This window comes from Heliconius melpomene, chromosome 16 (genome assembly GCF_056956725.1).
Source record: "Heliconius melpomene rosina isolate 202511_hmr_F chromosome 16, ASM5695672v1, whole genome shotgun sequence".
In the NCBI taxonomy this organism is placed as follows: Eukaryota; Metazoa; Arthropoda; class Insecta; order Lepidoptera; family Nymphalidae; genus Heliconius; species Heliconius melpomene.
Window position 1 is genome coordinate 1,772,606 of NC_140404.1, and position 18,720 is coordinate 1,791,325.

Here is an 18,720-nt window from a genome sequence, read left to right on the forward strand (position 1 = left end):
TAAATACTAATTTAAAAAATCTTTTTATAAACAAACTCCCTAGATATTTATTTTATTGATGTATTACATTTTACAAATAAAGCCCTTTTGTTTTGATACCCATATGAGGTGTTTTGCTTAAAAATTGGTAATCTGTCATTTTGTTTGTGCGGCCATTTTGGATTGACGACAATATTGATTTTTTTTTTCTAAATCGGACACTAGGCAGTTGGTCCTATTTCATTGGCAAGCTTTCATATACACTAACGTACAAAGACAACCACAGGAAGTCAAATAAAAGATTATAAAAATAAAGTAAATTTTAATGTTGAATTTTTTAACCTCCCGTTTCAAGACAATTAAAAGAAAGTAAGAACCACTAAGTATCCTTTTCTAATTGAGTAGGTTTATTAAGGTAGTATAATAAAACTAAAAGTAAAAGGTTGTTGGCATTACAATGTGGCAGGAATTTATTTCTTGTTAAGTGAAATAAGTTTTTTTAAATGTTGCTTTTAAGCTATTTGAGTTTTGTATAAGTTTTAATTATTATATTTTCTATACGGTGATGAGGCTGGTCGTGGTTCAGCGACGCTTGCGTGTGATAGTGAACGCGATAGGTTGTAGCTTCGATTCTCGCTCGAGGATATGAAATATTTAATATTTTCATTTCCACGCTCTGGAAATGAGGCAAAGCATAGCGTTGAGTTTCACTACTCAACACGCAATGCCTCCAGGATTCGGTGGACAGTGGAAGACCTAGTGTCGTAATCCCTCCGTCGGATCCCTCCGCCTATCTTCTCCTTACGCTTGTGCCCCTGCGCCACAATCTATCAAAGAGGTTTTTTTTAGATTTTTTACGCGAACAGGTAATTTAATTCCACATCTCAATATTATTATTCTATATATTAAAATCTTATACTTTAATTATAAATATGTTATACTAAATAAATAAACATATTTCTCTTATACACAAACGTTTTATTTGCAACATCATTATTTACGATCAATCACGAGCTCCACAAAGAGCTACACTTCGCACTCTTAATTGAAAACATGTAAAGAATTTTGTGCTTGAATGTTATTTAAATAAAGTGCAAATTAAGGCCAGTCATGGTGCAGGGGCACAAGCGTGCGTACTGTAGACGCGAAAGAGTGTGAGTTCGATTTCCGCTGGATTAAATAAAATATTGGTACCGAGGCAAAACGCCGCGTTAAGTAGCAGATCATTAAAGTCGCAATGCTTACAGAATTCAAACTGGGGAACAAAAATGTCTTAATAGGAACGGAGTGTCTTAACACCAGGTTCCCAGGTCCTCCCTGATTAATCTGACAAAAAAATGTAAAAATCAAACTCTTATTTTTTTTATTTAATAAGTATACCTACATATGTAAAATGTAAATTAATTTTAAATGTTATTTATCTTGTATATGTCCTGTCTGAGTTTCACGTCCCTTCAAATAGATTCAAGTTTTCCATTTTCAATTAAACTAATGATAAGAATTTTCAGATCAGTGATCCATTTATATGCAACGTCGCAAGTTTTATTATTATTAGGTACTTTTTTTGTCTTCTCAGTATATCCTTATCCCAGTATCTCATAGCACAGGAGATAAAAGGAACCTGGTGAAGCACCTGGTGAAGTGTTGCGTGGCGGATCTTAACACCGCCCCAATCTCATTCCAATCATGGGAATCGAATTCATAATCATCGCCCTTACAATCTAATGCTGTGCCACAACGGCCACGATGCACATACGTACATATATATATATATATACAAACATTTACTACAATTTGTATACAAATGTAACTGAACGTAACGACCCATTGACGTCCCACAGTCTTACTCCAAACAATTTATGTGTACAATAGTACTGTTGTCGAGAATGGCCTGTATCGTTAGGGAATATTAGAGAATATAGTTTTGGTAGCCATTTGTGGTTGCTTGGTAATAGGTTTAAATTCTATATAAATATTTTGTTTTTTTAATATAACGCTATATAATTATTGAAGTCGTCATGGCGCAGGGGCTCAAGCGTGCGACTATAAAAGCGACGGTGGTGGGGTCGATTGGCAATTAAAGAAATGAAATATTAAATATTTTCATTATGGAAAAATTGAAAATATAACTACTATTAAATTAAGGTAAATAAACAGTTGTATAGTTCAAACGGGCGAAGCCACGAGCAGGTCGCTTGTTAAAAAAATATAAAAAACCATTTAATTTTTTTGTTTCAGGTACTTAAATCTTTTGATGAATAATAATCCTTCAATCTAAAAGGAGATCAAATACCTCGACAGCGTTATAGCAGATGAATCCTCATCTTATCTCCGTTAATCATCCAACGTCAAATGAATTCTAGGTATTTAATTTTACGTTTTATTGCAAATTGTACTAATATATTTTATTATTTTATGTGTCATTCAGAATTATGGATAGAAAATTATTTTAGATAATATTTACAAACGAAGTGAAACTTGGAGCTACGCTAATCTAACGGGTTCGATTCCCGCGTGCAATTATTATAATTGTTTTTTTTTATGTTCACGCTGTATCCCGCAAATACCATGGTAGGAAGACATTTTCGGGACACTGCTCGTTGAGTGGCGGAACTCAACGACGCTCTTTTGCTTTGCTAACTGAGAGAGGAAATTAAAATATTAAATGGTTCATTTTCTGAAATTGGACTTGAACCTACAACCCGCCTCGCTTACAGTGGCGATCATTATAATAATCTTTATAAAACTTAATAAATGAAAAACTTCAAATCCGACTACATTTTAATTTTTATATGAAATATTGTTTCAAAATTTATTCTTCTAATCCTAAATGAGAACACTTTAAAATATTACAGAACATGTGAGAACAATGTTCGCCTGAACTTTCTCGCATAGTTCTATGCTTGCAATAATATTAAAAGCCTTTTTGTATGTCTCGTGTATAATTAATTATTCTTGCACGTGTATAAAGTTGACTGACAGTGACTTTTTTGTATAATACTTACTACATACTTACAACAGGCACAAGCATGCGACAATAAGAGTGACGGTTGTAAGTTCGTTTTATACTCGGGGGAGAGTAGGCAGAGCGAACCTGGGAACATAGTGTTAAGACACTACGTTCCCCATTCAAGACACTTTCGTTTCCTATTTTCTGCCGAATTCTCGAGGTGAATTTCCTGAAGTGTGAATCGAACCGAAATTGTGGGTTCGATTTTAAAATTTTCAAATTGAACTAGTAGTTCTTGAGATTAGCGTGTTCAACCAAATATTCCTCAGATTTATAAATTAGTCATTATAATTAGATAACATGTAGTTTTTTCTTTATATCTATTGATATAATAAATTTAAATAAAAATAATATCTCCATCTAAAACACAGAAATGGGGAACTGGTATTAACACTAGATTTCTTCTCCTCCTCTACCGTGTGGGGGTACAGCAGCTGATTTGTCCACATCAAAAGTTAAACTTAATTATCTCATCAAAAATCGATCGCCAAAACAATATACATTTATACGTAACATACATATATCCTTTGTTCCGAACCGTATGAAATATCTTTTTTTTTTTTTCAAATTTCACTCATTCAGTTGAAACAATTGCGATCATTAGGGAGTAAATGGTGACACAATAAAAGAATGGAGAATGAAGCCACCATATGTGGGTTTATAGAATCGTTCAATTACCGCGCGTACGCTCTGTGCTAAAACAATACTAAGAAACAAAGACAAATACAATGAATATGTGAAATGTAACAAGAATTTACTCTTTTCTTTCTATATTGACTTTTGTTATGAAATGAGTTGATTTTGAATTGTATTTGGATATGTGTTGATATTACATTATGGTATTTTAGACAGTACTTGATTGAAAACGAGGTGGTCTTGACATAAGAATAATCGAAATTGGTAAATACATACAATTCTCTACATTAAAACAACGATACCCAACGTCGTGCTCTACCTCGTTACCAGAGCGAGGAAATAAAAATACTAAATAATTCATCTTCTCGAGTAGGAATCGAACCCACATACTGTCACGTTTACAGTCACATGCTTGTGCCCCCTTTTTTATGTGAACTTCTAAACAATAATATATCCTAAAAAAGTTCAAAATTATTGCAAACATTTTTAAAATTCCCCGAGCTTTAATGAACTAACTTAATATATACTGCTTGAAACTAGAAAAGTGTTTCCCCTTACGTAATTTAAAAGTGAAAACTCATCTTTCTAGCGAAAACTTTAAAAGAATCTGCATAATGGCTCTCAAGTTGAATTGTATAAAAGGAATGACGCAAAAAAAAATTCTTACGCGTTGATTTGAAAAATCTTTTTCTTCACGCATCATCAGTTCACTTCGTCTAAACATACTATGGAAGTATTTTTATTTGTTTTATTTAGCATCACGCGGTATCCCGCATGTATCAGGGAGCCTAGTGTTAAAACACTCAGTTCCCAGGTTTTGCCGGATTCTGAAAGCGTTGTGTGTTGTGTGGCTTAACTCAACACCGCGCTTTGCCTCGACACTAAAGAGATAAAATAGAAATATTTAATAAATTATGGAAAGATTTGTAAAACTTACTCGAGAATAGAACCTACACTATTTGTGATGCATTAAACTTAGAATACGAAACTGTCCTACGAATAACGTTCACTTGAGAGAGTAGCAGTGGTGCGGATTATAGAAGAACCCATAATGGGAAACATTACTTGAGGTACGGAACCCTTAAAAAAATTCAAAAAAAAATCACCCGTTATTATACCTACCCAGATATTTTAAGCAATTAACATTAAGCTAACATAATATAAATCCTCATTTTATCCTCTTAACGGAAAGCGATACAAAAACAACAATAATTCACTAAGACAAAGTATTTTAGTCGTTCTACGTGATCTGTACGACAATAGTTAAATTTAAGTAATATATTAATTTAGTCTTATCTTTTTATTTAATTTCCCGCTTTATCCCGCGTAGCTCTCGTTAGGTATAATTACCATTGTTGTCAAAACTCTCCTGTCCTGTACCCTTTCAGTTTCCCTTTACGACAATATTTGAGCACGATGATTTGTTGCAATCAAGCACGTGTTCTTAATTTCGAATCCACGAATTTGTCGGAATCTAAATGTCATATCAAAATGATACCTTTTCATTCAAATGTGATATAATTCCACCTCAAGGAATAGTCTAACGTTTCATTGAAATCAGTTCAGTAGTTATTTAGATGCAGTTGGCCATGCATTTCTTGATTTCTGTTCTGGTTTATATATATAATTTTCTTAAATTATTTTTATATACTTAATATCTGTCTAGTCTATATACAATATACATCAATTTTATAGCTTAACAAGAATAGCTTTAATAATCTGACTACCTTAGTAAACAAGTTAGCTCGTTTGTACTCACCTATTTTATCACATTTTTCTCGCGGCTAATCTTAGCCCGAGCTGACAGGTAATTAGGTACAGTCCGCTTAATGTGATGCTGAGGTAATCTTACAATCTCTCACTAATTAGTATATTGTACCTTGGTTTTACCTATGTGAGCTTTGAGAGTTTACATAAGTGTTGGGATAGCTTGTCATTTACCAGCTGATAATGGAATTATTTTTTAACTGACGTTTAAAAATGCGAAAAAATGTTCTTATTCGCCTTTAAAAAAAATATTTTTTATATTTTTTATCGTAAAATTGAAAGCACATGAGGATTTCATTTCTTTGATTTCGTAACAAGACAGAGTGCGATGCCACTATTCGAGATATTGCACCACTGTACGTGCAATATCTCGAAAAGTTGGGAAGTCAGTGGTGAACAGCCTTCCTTACTATTATGTAGGGATATAACAAAAAAAAATAATAAAGAACCTAAAAAAATAAAAAGTAAATAACTTCATTTAATTTATAATATCATCGTCCCTAAAAGACGCATTCATGCGTTACTGTAAAGATAAATATTATTTCTCCTATTTTTCTCGTTGACTTCACCAAAATTAAACAAAAGAACCTATTATTTCTAAGTTATCCAGTCCAATAAATTTAATTTGGTTAATAGCTTATTAAAATAGAAAATGTTCGCAGTACACTGAATTGAAAATAATCAAGACTTTTACTGGTTGTTATTCAATTTGAAATATTATTTTAGGACGAGAAATTGATTGTCTTTGCATAAAATTCAGATGAGTTTAGATTTTTTTTCTTATACATATTGTAAGATATTGTAAATTGTAGAGAGAGTTAGTCGCACTCGTGGCGCAGTGGGCAGTATCTGTCGGTAAACGCAGTAGTTGTGAGCTCGATTCCTACTCGTTGAAATTAAATATTGTCTTTGATAAGAGATAAAGAGTGGCGTTGAATTCTGCCACTCAACAAGCAATGACTTGAAAAATCGGCGGAAAGTGGGGAACGTCTTAAAGGTTTGGAGATTATCAATATTCTTTAAAATATAATATGATGATTTTCAATATAATATTATACAGTAGAATGCTCTGATATGATCAAGCGCGGCAATGAACTCCTCTGCAACGTGAAACTGATAAATAAAAAAAAATAAAAACATATTATTAATAAGTATTTTAATACCATAAAACGTAACTTAATCACCCCTAATCTTATCAACACAAAAAAAAATAACACAAACACAATTAAGAAGCAAAAGTTAAAAAGAAATGAAAAAGCTTTTTAAAAACAATAGCGATTCTCTTGCGGAACTTTTTTACAAGGAGCATAATTATTATCAATGCCCATGTCACCGTGTAATTAACCTCAGGTGCCCCGGGGGCTATTACGATTGTTCCGGAGCAGAATTTAATCAGTAGACAGGACGTGAGTTATTTGCTCGTTTATAACTAATGTTTTGTTTATGCATTTCGCTTCGAGCTTTCGTTTTTTTAATTGTTTAAGCGGGGTTAATCGTGATAATTATTGACTTTTAAATTTTGGGGTGTTAAGTAAAAAAACAAATGGGATAATATAGTGTAAAAGCTCTTCGTTCTTTGTTTTATTTGTTAAATAACTCTGTGGAAAGTGAAAATATATAACAGGAATATTACGTCATGTGAGGACTTAAACCCTTGTTTATACATTTTAAATTTTTGACACTTACAATAAATGACCCTGGGGCTGTTACGGTCGTTCTGGGGCAGACCTTAATCAGCAGACATAATATGAGTTATTTGCTGGTTTATAACTAGTGTTCTCTTTATGCATTTCGCTTCGAGCATTCGTTTTTTAATTGTGTAAGCAAGGTTTATGGTGATAATTATTGACTTTTAAAATTTACGTTGTAATCAAAGAATAAAGTGTTAAAACTGGAGCTTCAACCCATCGTTTGTACATTTAGAATTACAAACAATTATAAAAGGTGGCCCTCGAGCTATTACTATTCCGGGACAAAATATTATCAGCAAACACGGCGTGAGTTTTCTTTTAAAGTACGAAAGCTAAAAAAAATAGCTTGACCATTATACAACCGTTGCATTTACAGTCAAACGCTATGCCGTTGTTCTACGACGTATCTTTCCACTGTAAAAACTAAAATATTTTTAATTTTTCTATTTTTTTCCATTGCCTACTCCACAAATAGCAGAAATTAAGTTTCTTTATAATTTCCGACTATGCTATCACGTAATAACATTTCTTTGAATATTACAAATATTATATTGTTTCATACAACAAATATATGAACATATTATAACAGAAGTCAATTTCTATTATCTAAGTACCAATAACTGGACCGAACTGGACCAAAGTCTATTGTAGCATAATAATAAGCTGCTTGTTCCTGAATAGAATAGTTGTAGTTATCTTGGAACATAATTTGGTTGGACTTTCAAACTTAGAATGTTGCTATAATTTTTCTCTACCAAATTTTTAAATAGCATTACTCTTTAAAGTAGAATGAAGCGAAAATTGCTTAAGCTTTTCTATAGCTCTTCGAGAAACTATTTGGTTTAAGCGGTATGAAAGTTAAAGAACTTAATTTCTAGAATGACATACTAGCGGGATACCGCGTGAAGCTGATTTATTTATTTATAAGGTATTTAGACTAGAAAGTCATTTTGCTATGAAATCACGTGAATTTTTTTAGTCCTTTTTGTCACTTTTCCTCCCTTTTAGATACATCGAATTTTTATTGTAGTATGATAAAAGTACATATAGAATTACAGAAGTTAGATTTATAATTGCTATAATTCTAAATTTAATAATATTTGGTCGAAATTCCAGGCACAACGGTTAGTAAATAGAATGACACCGGACACTTCGTTCCCATTAAGACACCTTAATGGGAACGAAGTGTCTCAACACTAGGAACCCAGATTGCTTCTGCCTCCTCTGCTGTGTCCAGGATAAAGCGTGAAGCTGTAAAAATGTTTCTATTGGTACTATTGGTAGGAATAAGTTTTTAATTCTGCAGAGATTTAGTTTGAGTTTAAACTTTGAATTGCAGCAGTGCGCAAACTATGCATTACTATGTGTCAGTTTGAAAGACAAACATTGTAGAATTTTTAGGTATTTGTAATGTTTTACCTTATATTTTATATCGTACAGTTTTTGTACATAAGACACTCCGTTACCCATTTTCTGCCGAATTCTGGAGACATTGCATGTTGAGTAGCAGAACTCAATGCCGCGTTTTCAGAATTGCAGATTTCAACGCACCAGAGCGAAGAAATGGAAATATGAATTTAAATAGATATTTCATCTTTTCCATCCATCTTCGAATGGGGATCGAACTCATAACCAGTCGATTTTACAGTCTTAGTTATAAAAGAATTAAGTTCTAAACGTTTTTTTGTCATCTTATTCTTTGATAATAATTTTATTACGATAATAATTTATATTTTAATATGCTTTCGATAAATTTTATTAATTTTAGTGTTAAACAATATTTTCTTCCGTTTTCATATTATGATTGCTCAATTTGAAAGTATTGCACTGCAGATGTTACGAAATTGTCTAAACTGACCATTACAAAGTATTAGAAAAGTTCGAATTGATTTTATTGTACGTTGCACAATAAAAAAATTACTTAAAAAAATCTACTTTTCTGCTTACTATTGTCTTTATAATACAGAAAAATAGTAAAAACAATATTACACAGGTAAAGTAACTGAAATTTCTTACTAAAAATATTTAGGGTTAAAGCTTAAAATTACAAATTTAAAGATATATTTTTTAATCCTTATGTATAGGTAGAACCTTACGTAACTCAACCGCGGTTTCCAAAATGATATTACATGAATATAAACCACAGTGCTACCTCATTATATGATAATAAAAAAAACATTTGCCTTCCCTCACATCATTATGTATGTAAGAAAGCGTACACCATACTTTTAAATGTATTCTAAACATGATTTATCCCTTTAATGTTTCCTGCGGGTGTCATGTTACGTATTAAATATACTTTATATTACATTTTATACGTCATATTAGCGTTATATCTTAAAAATGTCTTAAATAAGTTTCAGGATTTATGTAAGACGATCGTGGGTTTTCCCATAGAGGGAAAGATTACATTTATTACTATAGATTTTCGACTTTTTTGTATACTATTCTTAATTTAATTAAAAACCAAACAAAAGCAATATGCGCTTATATATTTTTTAATATATAATGTGGGGGTAGTTTTTTTAACTATTATTTATTTATAAATCATAATTCCCGTTGACTTACAATCCGAAAATTTGGTACGGGACCATAAGAGGGCGAGTCCTACTCACACTTAGCCGATTTTTTTCACATTTTTGCATTGTCATCGGTACTGATAAGTATTGAAATTAATCTGAAACTTCAAAATTGGTCAAAATTACGTTCGAAACTTCCATAACAATCTCACATAGATATATATGACTGAAGCTAAAAACGCGATATAAAAAGATAATTGTATCTTCCAATCTAAATAAGTAATATTTTGAACCGGCAGCGTTAAATTACGTTTAGGTAAACTGAAGTTGACAGGGAAAAAGCGTTGGAAATTGGTGGAAATATAAGAAGAAATGATAAAGTGTAAGCTTTACAAAAAATACTTATTTGAATGTCAAGAGAGCGTCGAGGTACAAAATGTTTTTATTTATAGGGTACTTTGTGAAATTGAGAAACGCTTCAGCCTGTTTCATTTCATTTGTAGATCATCTACAGGGATTGTGATTTTTGTATACAAGTGTTTTTTTTGTTTTATTATATACGGTTGTGGGTTCGATTTCGACTCAGGGGAATGAAATATTTTATATTTTCACTTTCTCTTTCTGGTTACGAAACATAAAGTGGAGAACAGAATATCGGTATATTAATGGGAACAGATTTTCTAAGCACTAGGTTTCCAGGTTCCCTCGTCTTATTCAGTTACGTACAGGATATAGCGTAAAGCTTATGAAAAAATAACATCGATTACTTATTCATTTCTTTTTTACCTTCATGCTGTATTCTACAAATTACAGAAAAGTAGACAGAAGGACCCTCTGTTCTTTTCGGCAAATTTTTGAGACATTGCGTAACACAATGCCGTGCTATGCCTCGTTACTGACAGTTTTACAATTGCACATTTATGTCCCTGAGCCATGATGAGCTCCATTATTTCTTAAATTTGATTTTTATAGATAAAAAAAACTTTTTAGTACATATTAGCTAATATTTACATGCAAAATCCGTTTCAGAATTTGAACTCACAACTATTGAATCAATAATGCTTAAACCATACACACCTATGTAATATATTATAGACAAATTAATGCGGTACGCTCCCAGTAGCTATTTATTATAAGTCCATTTCCAATACTACACTGAATATTCTGTCTCACAAAGCACTATATAATTATTATTGACTTCAGTATTAGATAGCAATTAGTGTCTATATTTTCTTTATTACGTCAAACATAATTTTAATGGTAATGAGGCTTGGTGTGCCTACATTAATAAATTTAGTTCCACGCCATAAAGCAGGATATGTAGAGGGAACCTGGGAACCTAGTGTTAAGGTACTTCGCTCCCATTAAAATGCTTGGGTGGTAGAACTCAACACGCATTTGTATTGTATTATATTGTATTTAATAGCCATCTCAGAAGATATCTTGGGATCCATTTAAGGATCATATTTATATTATTTGTATTACGGTATATTATAGTGACATTAATTGGAGACTTTTTTTATATTTTTTCAGCTTATGCCTCCTATGACTGGGAAAGCAGTAAGAATTTTTACTTCCGAATCGAATTCGATCCCACAACCATCGCGTTTACAATCAGCTTCATAAATTTTAAAATGTCAAAAAGTGGAGAACGGAATAATGTGTTACTAATTTATCTCTAAATACTAAACAAAAATAATAATAAACAAAAACGTTCCTAAAAGTAATGCAGTAATAAATCACAATTTTAATGCGAGAACTCCATTAAGTAAGCCAATTTAAACATGGTTATTAAATAATGATTTTGCAGAGCGTAATAACACGAACTTTGAATACTAAGCCAGCGTTTACTTTATTCACGTAATTTATGAAAAAAAAGTATTATCTTTTTTTTTACTTTTAACGAATAATGGTGGGAAAAGTTAAATGAAAGGCCATCGTGACGCAGTGAGGCAGCGTCTGACTTTAAACACGATTTTTATAAGTTCGATGTCTCGTTTCTGAGAGGAAAACGAATGAGAAATTTTTTAACTATAAAAAAATGTTAGCCCAGCGAAATAGTCCATGGACGTAAACCTCGGCAGTTCCACAAGGGAGGGCGTTACCGCCAACTATATTTATTTATTTAATATTATTTATTAAAATGTTTTTCTGTCTGTCTGTCTAATTTCCGGAACAGCGAGTTCAAAAGCAATATAAAGGTTATATATCCCGCAATTAACGCTATTTCAGTCTAAAAATACCTCATAATAGCCTCTATAGTAAGAGAAAAATACAAACACAGATTAAATATAAAATTTTTCATCAAAAATATTTTTAAATTGTCTACAACTTTAAGTTCCGCATAAACGTGCCAGTTTTACTCGTGGACTTGTCTCAGATCTGATAAAACGGTATAAATGAAACAAAAATATAACATTTTTATCACACAATCGTCGTTTGGTGTGGTCGGTGGTTTAGGTGTCAGTTTGGTTCCTGTGAGAGGCGACTTTTTCTTATACATACATACATTGCTTCACGCTTTACTCCTAGCGGGGTAGTCAGAGAGAACGGAGCACTAAACGCTACGATCTCTACATACCTCTTTCGCCTCGTCCACTGTCATCAACCTCTTCATACATGCCCACCAGGGAATCCTTACGCTCTTTACGTGACCTTCCTCCAGTATCTATGATACTGTGTTTGCCAAGATCAACCGAGGTCTCCCCCTAAGTCTAACTCTAAACACAAATTCGGTGGATTATAACAACCCATCACAAAATAAAATTGAAACAGAACCAGTAGTTCCTGAGTTTTGCACGCTAACCAAAACAAACTCTTCAGATTTCTAATATTAGTATAGATATTATATCCCATTAATAATAATATTATAATGACTTGTACGCGGTAGCCCTTAAATATTAAAGTAACATATTTCATATGAATGTTTATGTAAATTACTAGCTCCATTCCGAGCTATAAAAATTCACATTTTCTCATAAGATACAGTTTCTCATATTTTATGTTCCATACTTTTTCTTTGTTGGCTGTCCGTGTTTTAATCATTTTCAAACTAAATGAAATTGAAGGAATTATTATTATTTATATTAGTACGAGGCCGGTCGTAGTGAAATGGCTACAAAGTGTGGCTGTAAACGCGATAGATTGTGGGTTCGATTCCCATTCGAGGACTGATAAAACTTGATGCGATAATTTTAGAATGTGTGCAACAAATGCCAATGGGATACAGAGTCTTTACTCTAAAATCTGCGTGTTGAGTGGCGTAACTCAAAGCTGCGCTATATATCAGAGCAGAAAAATGAATATAATCCGTTCCCTTAAAGAAAATTGAACCCACGACCGTCGCTCTTATGGTCAGGTGCTGTTCCGCGTTAGCGTCCGCCTCATTAATCTATATATATAAAAGGACTTGTCCTCACTGACTGAGGTAAGACGCGAGCACAGCCGTAACCGCTGAAGGTAGAAATGTGGAATTTGGACTAAAGATTACTTTCGTAATCTGGACATCCACTAAGAAGGGATTTTGAAAAATTTTAACCCTAAAGGGGTGAAATAGGGGTTGAAAGTTTGTATGGAAAAAAAATTAAAACGGCACCGATTCTTATAAAATTTTAAATTTAGATTTTGAAAAGTATTTAATTGAACACGTGTTTCACCGTTTTTTAGAATTCTCCCCCTAAGGGTGCAAATAAGGGGTTGAAAGTTTGTATGGAAAAATTGTTAAATCGCCACCGATTTTTATAAAATTTTAAATTTAATCTCTTAAAAGTGTTTAATTGAGCACATCTTTCATGGTTTTCTAGAATTCTTTTCCCTAAGGGTGCAAATAAGGGGTTGAAAGTTTGTATGGAAAAATTCTTAAACCGCCACCGATTTTTATAAAATTTTAAATTTAGACTCTTAAAAATATTTCATTGAACACATGTTTAGTGGTTTATTAGAATTCACCCCTAAATAAGCGAGCGAAGCTGCGCGCGTCCGCTAGTATTATAATATACTTCAGTTGGTGATTAATAATTAATTAATTTCCGCAAAGAAGTCATAACATTACATTGTTTATACGAATAAAAATCCTTTCAATGTACTTTAGTGTGTAATTTTATTTTATTTCTGTACTTACACTTCGAACAGATAATATAACCTATTTTATAGTAGTCTACGAATAAACTTTAACATTAAATTTATAAATACTTGAAGAAATCGATGAAATAAATAAGTTACTTTACTTTTTATTCATCTTCATCAACACTACAATATGTATATATTTAGGGATGATATCGAAGTATACACACGATGTTTCATTTTCAAATATACTAAGACAATTATTATTATGTATTCAGACAGGCAAGAGAGAACAGCGTGTCTTAACACTATTTATTTCTTTCTGCAAGACATTGACCACTACACTTTCACACAACTGTAATAGATTGCACGTACACACTATCATACAAGCGTAAACACTATCATATGATGGTGATAGAACAAATACGCGAAGAACACTGACTGATTTTTTTCCCGTAAATTTTTCAATCCAAATCGAGGCCAAGTCTTATTCGGGCATTTTCTAACTACAGTTTACCAACTACCGCTCTGACAATATCACTAATGATTCTACCAAATTTCGCTTACACTTGAGAAAATCGCCCGATCGTAGATTTCTTCCTCTAAATTTTCACTTTGCTGATGAAGCATTGAGACGTGATTGTGGTATTGTCATAAAATGTAATGTGGAAGTAAAGCTAACGCGGTTTTTATTTGGTGAGAATAAGTATTTTACTTATATATTAAAAATTTGAACTTTTATTCTTGTTTATTTATTATTTTAACCATTTTTAAGTTTTCGTATCTTAAAAGGTAAAATGAAACCATTATAGGATCACTCTGTTGTCCGTCTGTAAAGACTATATATCTGAAGATCTCATGAAGCTATCAAGCTAAAATTAATATCAAATATTATTTTTTTACTAGCATTTTAAGCATCGCTTTTGGTAGATTTTGTATGGAATCAAAACCTATAGGGAATTTCCCGCTATAAAATTTGGCGCTTAGTGAGGACTTATTTTACGAGTAAATCCTAAAAGACCTAAATGTAAAAATTTAAACCTACCCTACATGCAGAGTACCTACAGTGTGAAGCTGAAAAAATGAAAAGTTGAAGATATATAATAATCTAATTCAAACTATTATTATATCGTTAGATATAAATGTAGTTACTTTTCAAAACATTCACACATATATATTAATGTAACATTTATTTGCGACGCCTATGGCAAAGGAAATGTTTACATGAGAGACGTTATCATGTATTACCATCTTATCATAAGCCTACCAAATTAACTCGGTTTCCCAAAGGTTAGAATTATCTAAATTTTGTATTAAACTTTAATACGAACTGTTTAAGCAAATTCTTCTGTAATTAACGTCGATAAGATCATGTTTAATCGTTTGTAAGCGATCCCTTTAATTTTGATTCATTTAAGAATAAATGGAAATATCTAAAAGGTCTACTCTATAAGGAATGAATAGAAATATCTAAGAGTATCTATTCTATAAAATAAATAGCAATATTTGAGAAGTATATTCTATATCCATGGGTTCGATTTAAGCTTAAAGGAATGACTTGTTTTACTTTTTCTCTGTAGTAACAAGACAAAGCGCAGTTTTGAGTTTCACTACTCAATATGCTACATCGAAAATTAGACGGAAAGAGGGAAAATGAGTATCGTAAAAATATATTACCTTTATTTACCTTGCTATTTATAGTGTGAATATAAAAATAATATAAAATCTTTTTGATGATAGATCAAATCAGCAAAGTCATTTTTTTGCGTTTTCAAAATTCTGAAATTGAAGAAAAAAGTATTAAATAAAATCATGTGAAAGGATTGTATTACGAGCTACGAGATTTAAGAGAGCTAAAAAATTACTTTTATCACAAATAGTGATAAAGTCGCCTTACACATTCTAATACATGTGTTCATCATATTTGCTTTAATATTTTAGTATTTATTTATTAGAAAAAAAAATCAGCTATGTATAAAATATAACTAATATTTTAGTCTTTCTATTTTTTTAAGTATAATAACATATTTTTTGCATTGAAATGCTTAACACTTCTCACTTCCTGGTAAGATGGCTTAACAAAATTTATGTAAAATAATTTACGCATAGCTTTTTAGCGTAAGTCAACAAAATGCGTAAAAATAAACTATTGCGTAAAAGTGCACAGATCAAGGCAATTAAAAGTTCTAACGAGTAAATTGAAAACAGAAAACTAATTACTAAAAGTATTTCAATGGCCACGGAAAATAGTCATTGATTATATTTTGGAACTAGCGGCCTCCACGGCTTTGCCCGCTTGAGCTATACGATTATTTACCTAATATTACCTAATATTATTTAAGTATAATATACTTAAATAATATTAAGAGAAAATATGTTGATTATATTATTATGGTCATGTAGATACTTATACACTCAATAAATTGTAACTTAAATTTTTTAGGGTTTTATTTGATTTTGCTTAAAATTTGTTGTATTTAATAAAAAAATATTTGTTATTTCATGTCTGTCTAGATAGGCGGCAGATACGTGTGTACGACAAACGTGTATTTCCCGCCTAAATCCGAATCCAGTGGAAATTTCGGGATAAAAAATAGCCGATATGTTGTTCCACTGCACCTTGTATTTTTCAGTGTTAGCCCCACATAAAAGGAATTCAGCTGTTCTGCATTAGCCCAGACAAACAGAAAGACAGACCGACTCAAATCAAAGACATAAATATAATGAATCTTAAAATTATAATAGTATCAGTTTTTCGTTTCATCTAATCAGAGACATTAAGTCTTGAATGGAAAAACTAAACGCCTATCGTTTTATCTTTTCAAATGAGGAGAAATGAAAATAATTAGTTGTCCAAAGTAAAAATCGAACCCATAACAATCGCGTTCACATTCATACGCTGTTCCACTGAGGCATCGTAGTGTTATATATGACTTTGTATATTAAACTAACTATTACCCGTGACTTCGCGACAGATGATTCTTTTAGTTACAGTGGGTTACATCAAATAATTAACGTAAATATATGCCTATTGCTTTCCTCATAAATATACAAAATAAAATGCTTGCCTAAGATAAAATATCTTTTTAAAATCTAACTAATTGATTCTATCAGTATTTTCATTCATCCCATCATTACTGATAACGAGGTAAATTGCGGTGTTAAGTTCTACCAATCCTGAATTCGGAAAACAATGGGAAATAGAAGTATCTTAATGATAATCTGTGTTTTACTAACTAAAAATAGGTAGTTTCTGAGATTAGCGCGAGCAATCAAACAAACGCTGCAGTCTTGTAATATTAGTACTAGTTTATAGTATAGAACTATTGATATAAGAAGTAGGTAAAACAACATAGTTACAAGATTAACTTTATTGTATACTTTAAAGTCGATCTCGAAAGAACAATGTGAAAAGTTACCTCCGCCTACGCTCCTACTACGAGTATTTTATTAGAGTTTATGTAACACACACTTGTGTAAAGCGACCTCTAGGTTTAATATTTCTTGCTCATATAATATTGTCAAGTAAAATTATGTTTTGTTTTTGATGAATTAAGTTTTACCCTATTTGTGGGAAGTGTCTAATTTTTTTTTGGTTAATTTTCGTTTATCTTTATTTATGTTGTCGTCTGATTGTTTACGTGATGGTTGTGGATTCGATTCCTACTCGCGACAAAGTTAAATGAAAAAAGAAAAGAACATCGCTACCCATATTGAATGCAGTAGGAGAATTTTCTGTTAGGACTTTCTGTTCACCACTTTCCGTCTATATTAAAATACACTGCGTTTCAAACCGTAGAAATAAAGCTAAATTAAAAAAAACTAAAATATACGGAAAGTTTGTTATATTTTACGTGGAGTACGCCCCAGTGGGCATCAAACACAAAGCTATCGCCTATAATATGACAGAACATTGCACAATGGTTTTTTTACTCACCTATATAGAACTTGTCAAGAATTATCTAGGTCGAGGCCTGATGTTGTGCAGGGGCACAAACTAAATGCGATAGACTGTAAGTTCGATTCGCACTCGAGGACATTATAATAACACAAACAATATTTATGTTCATTTCCTCGGTCCTTCTGCCATTCAGCACTTAACATTAGGTTCCCAGGTTCCCTCCGCCTAGCCTGCTATGCTATGTTAAAAAATCATAGTCTAGATATGTTAAAAATATAATTTATGCTTGTTTGTGTTACCGCAAATTTCCTCCTCATGTACGAGTACCTACGAGTAATATCTGGTTACACTTATGTTCATATAATACAGCGAAATGAGTGTTTTTGTTTCATGTTTACGCGTCAACCGTATTTTACGTTCGGGGGGAAAGGGAATTTCTGTATATTTAGCTTTATAGTGTTTTTGTAAGAATTGGCTTTTTACTCTTAGTAGGAACTGAATTCTCGAGGCATTGTGAGTTTAGTAGTGATGGAACTTAACGCCGCATTTTGTATTGACACTAGAGCGATTAAACTAAAATATTTAATATTTAATTAGTGTGGGTATCGAACCCACTGTCGTATTTGCAGTCACGCTTGTGCTCCTACACCACGAGATAGACACCTTACATTGGTAGGAATTATTTGAAAGCATCTTCAGGCTGTATTCTGTATATAGCAGTAAAAGGCAGAGAGCTAGTGATAAGACACTCCGTTCACCATGCACCGTAAATTTATCAAACAATCTCGTGTTGATTGGCGGAACTTATCGCCGCTCTTTGTCTAGATACTAGAGCGAGTAAATAAAAATATATCATTTTTCGAATCAAAACTGTCGCGATACAGTAAGGTGCTGAATCGCTGCGCCACTAAGACTTTTATCCTGGTTTTTATAAAAACAGCAAATCCAGTTTAATCCTATGGAAGGTTCTTTCAAGAATATTTTCTGATATTTTCTATTCACAACCTATTGTTATAGATTTAAAGTGGACGGAAGGAACATGTACAGTATAGTCTGTTGTAAATGTAAGACGGATTAAGATTTCTTTATTCTGAAACACATAAATAATACTTTATCTATATAAATACATGCTTCATGCTTTGTCTCTCACTACTG

At 32.0% G+C, this 18,720-nt stretch overlaps 1 protein-coding gene across 2 annotated transcripts in view; it reads left to right on the plus strand.

Moving 5' to 3' along the window:
• Positions 1 to 18,720, plus strand: part of LOC146530658 (uncharacterized) — a 100,903-nt gene that overhangs the window by 54,370 nt on the left and 27,813 nt on the right. Inside the window, exon 2 of one of the 2 annotated variants that reach the window (XM_085199078.1) lies at positions 2,218 to 2,342. The exons of the other annotated variant lie outside the window; for it this stretch is intronic. The gene's annotated coding sequence lies outside the window, so the exon portion shown is untranslated. The remainder of the gene's footprint in view (positions 1 to 2,217; positions 2,343 to 18,720) is intronic. 2 annotated transcript variants of the gene reach the window in all.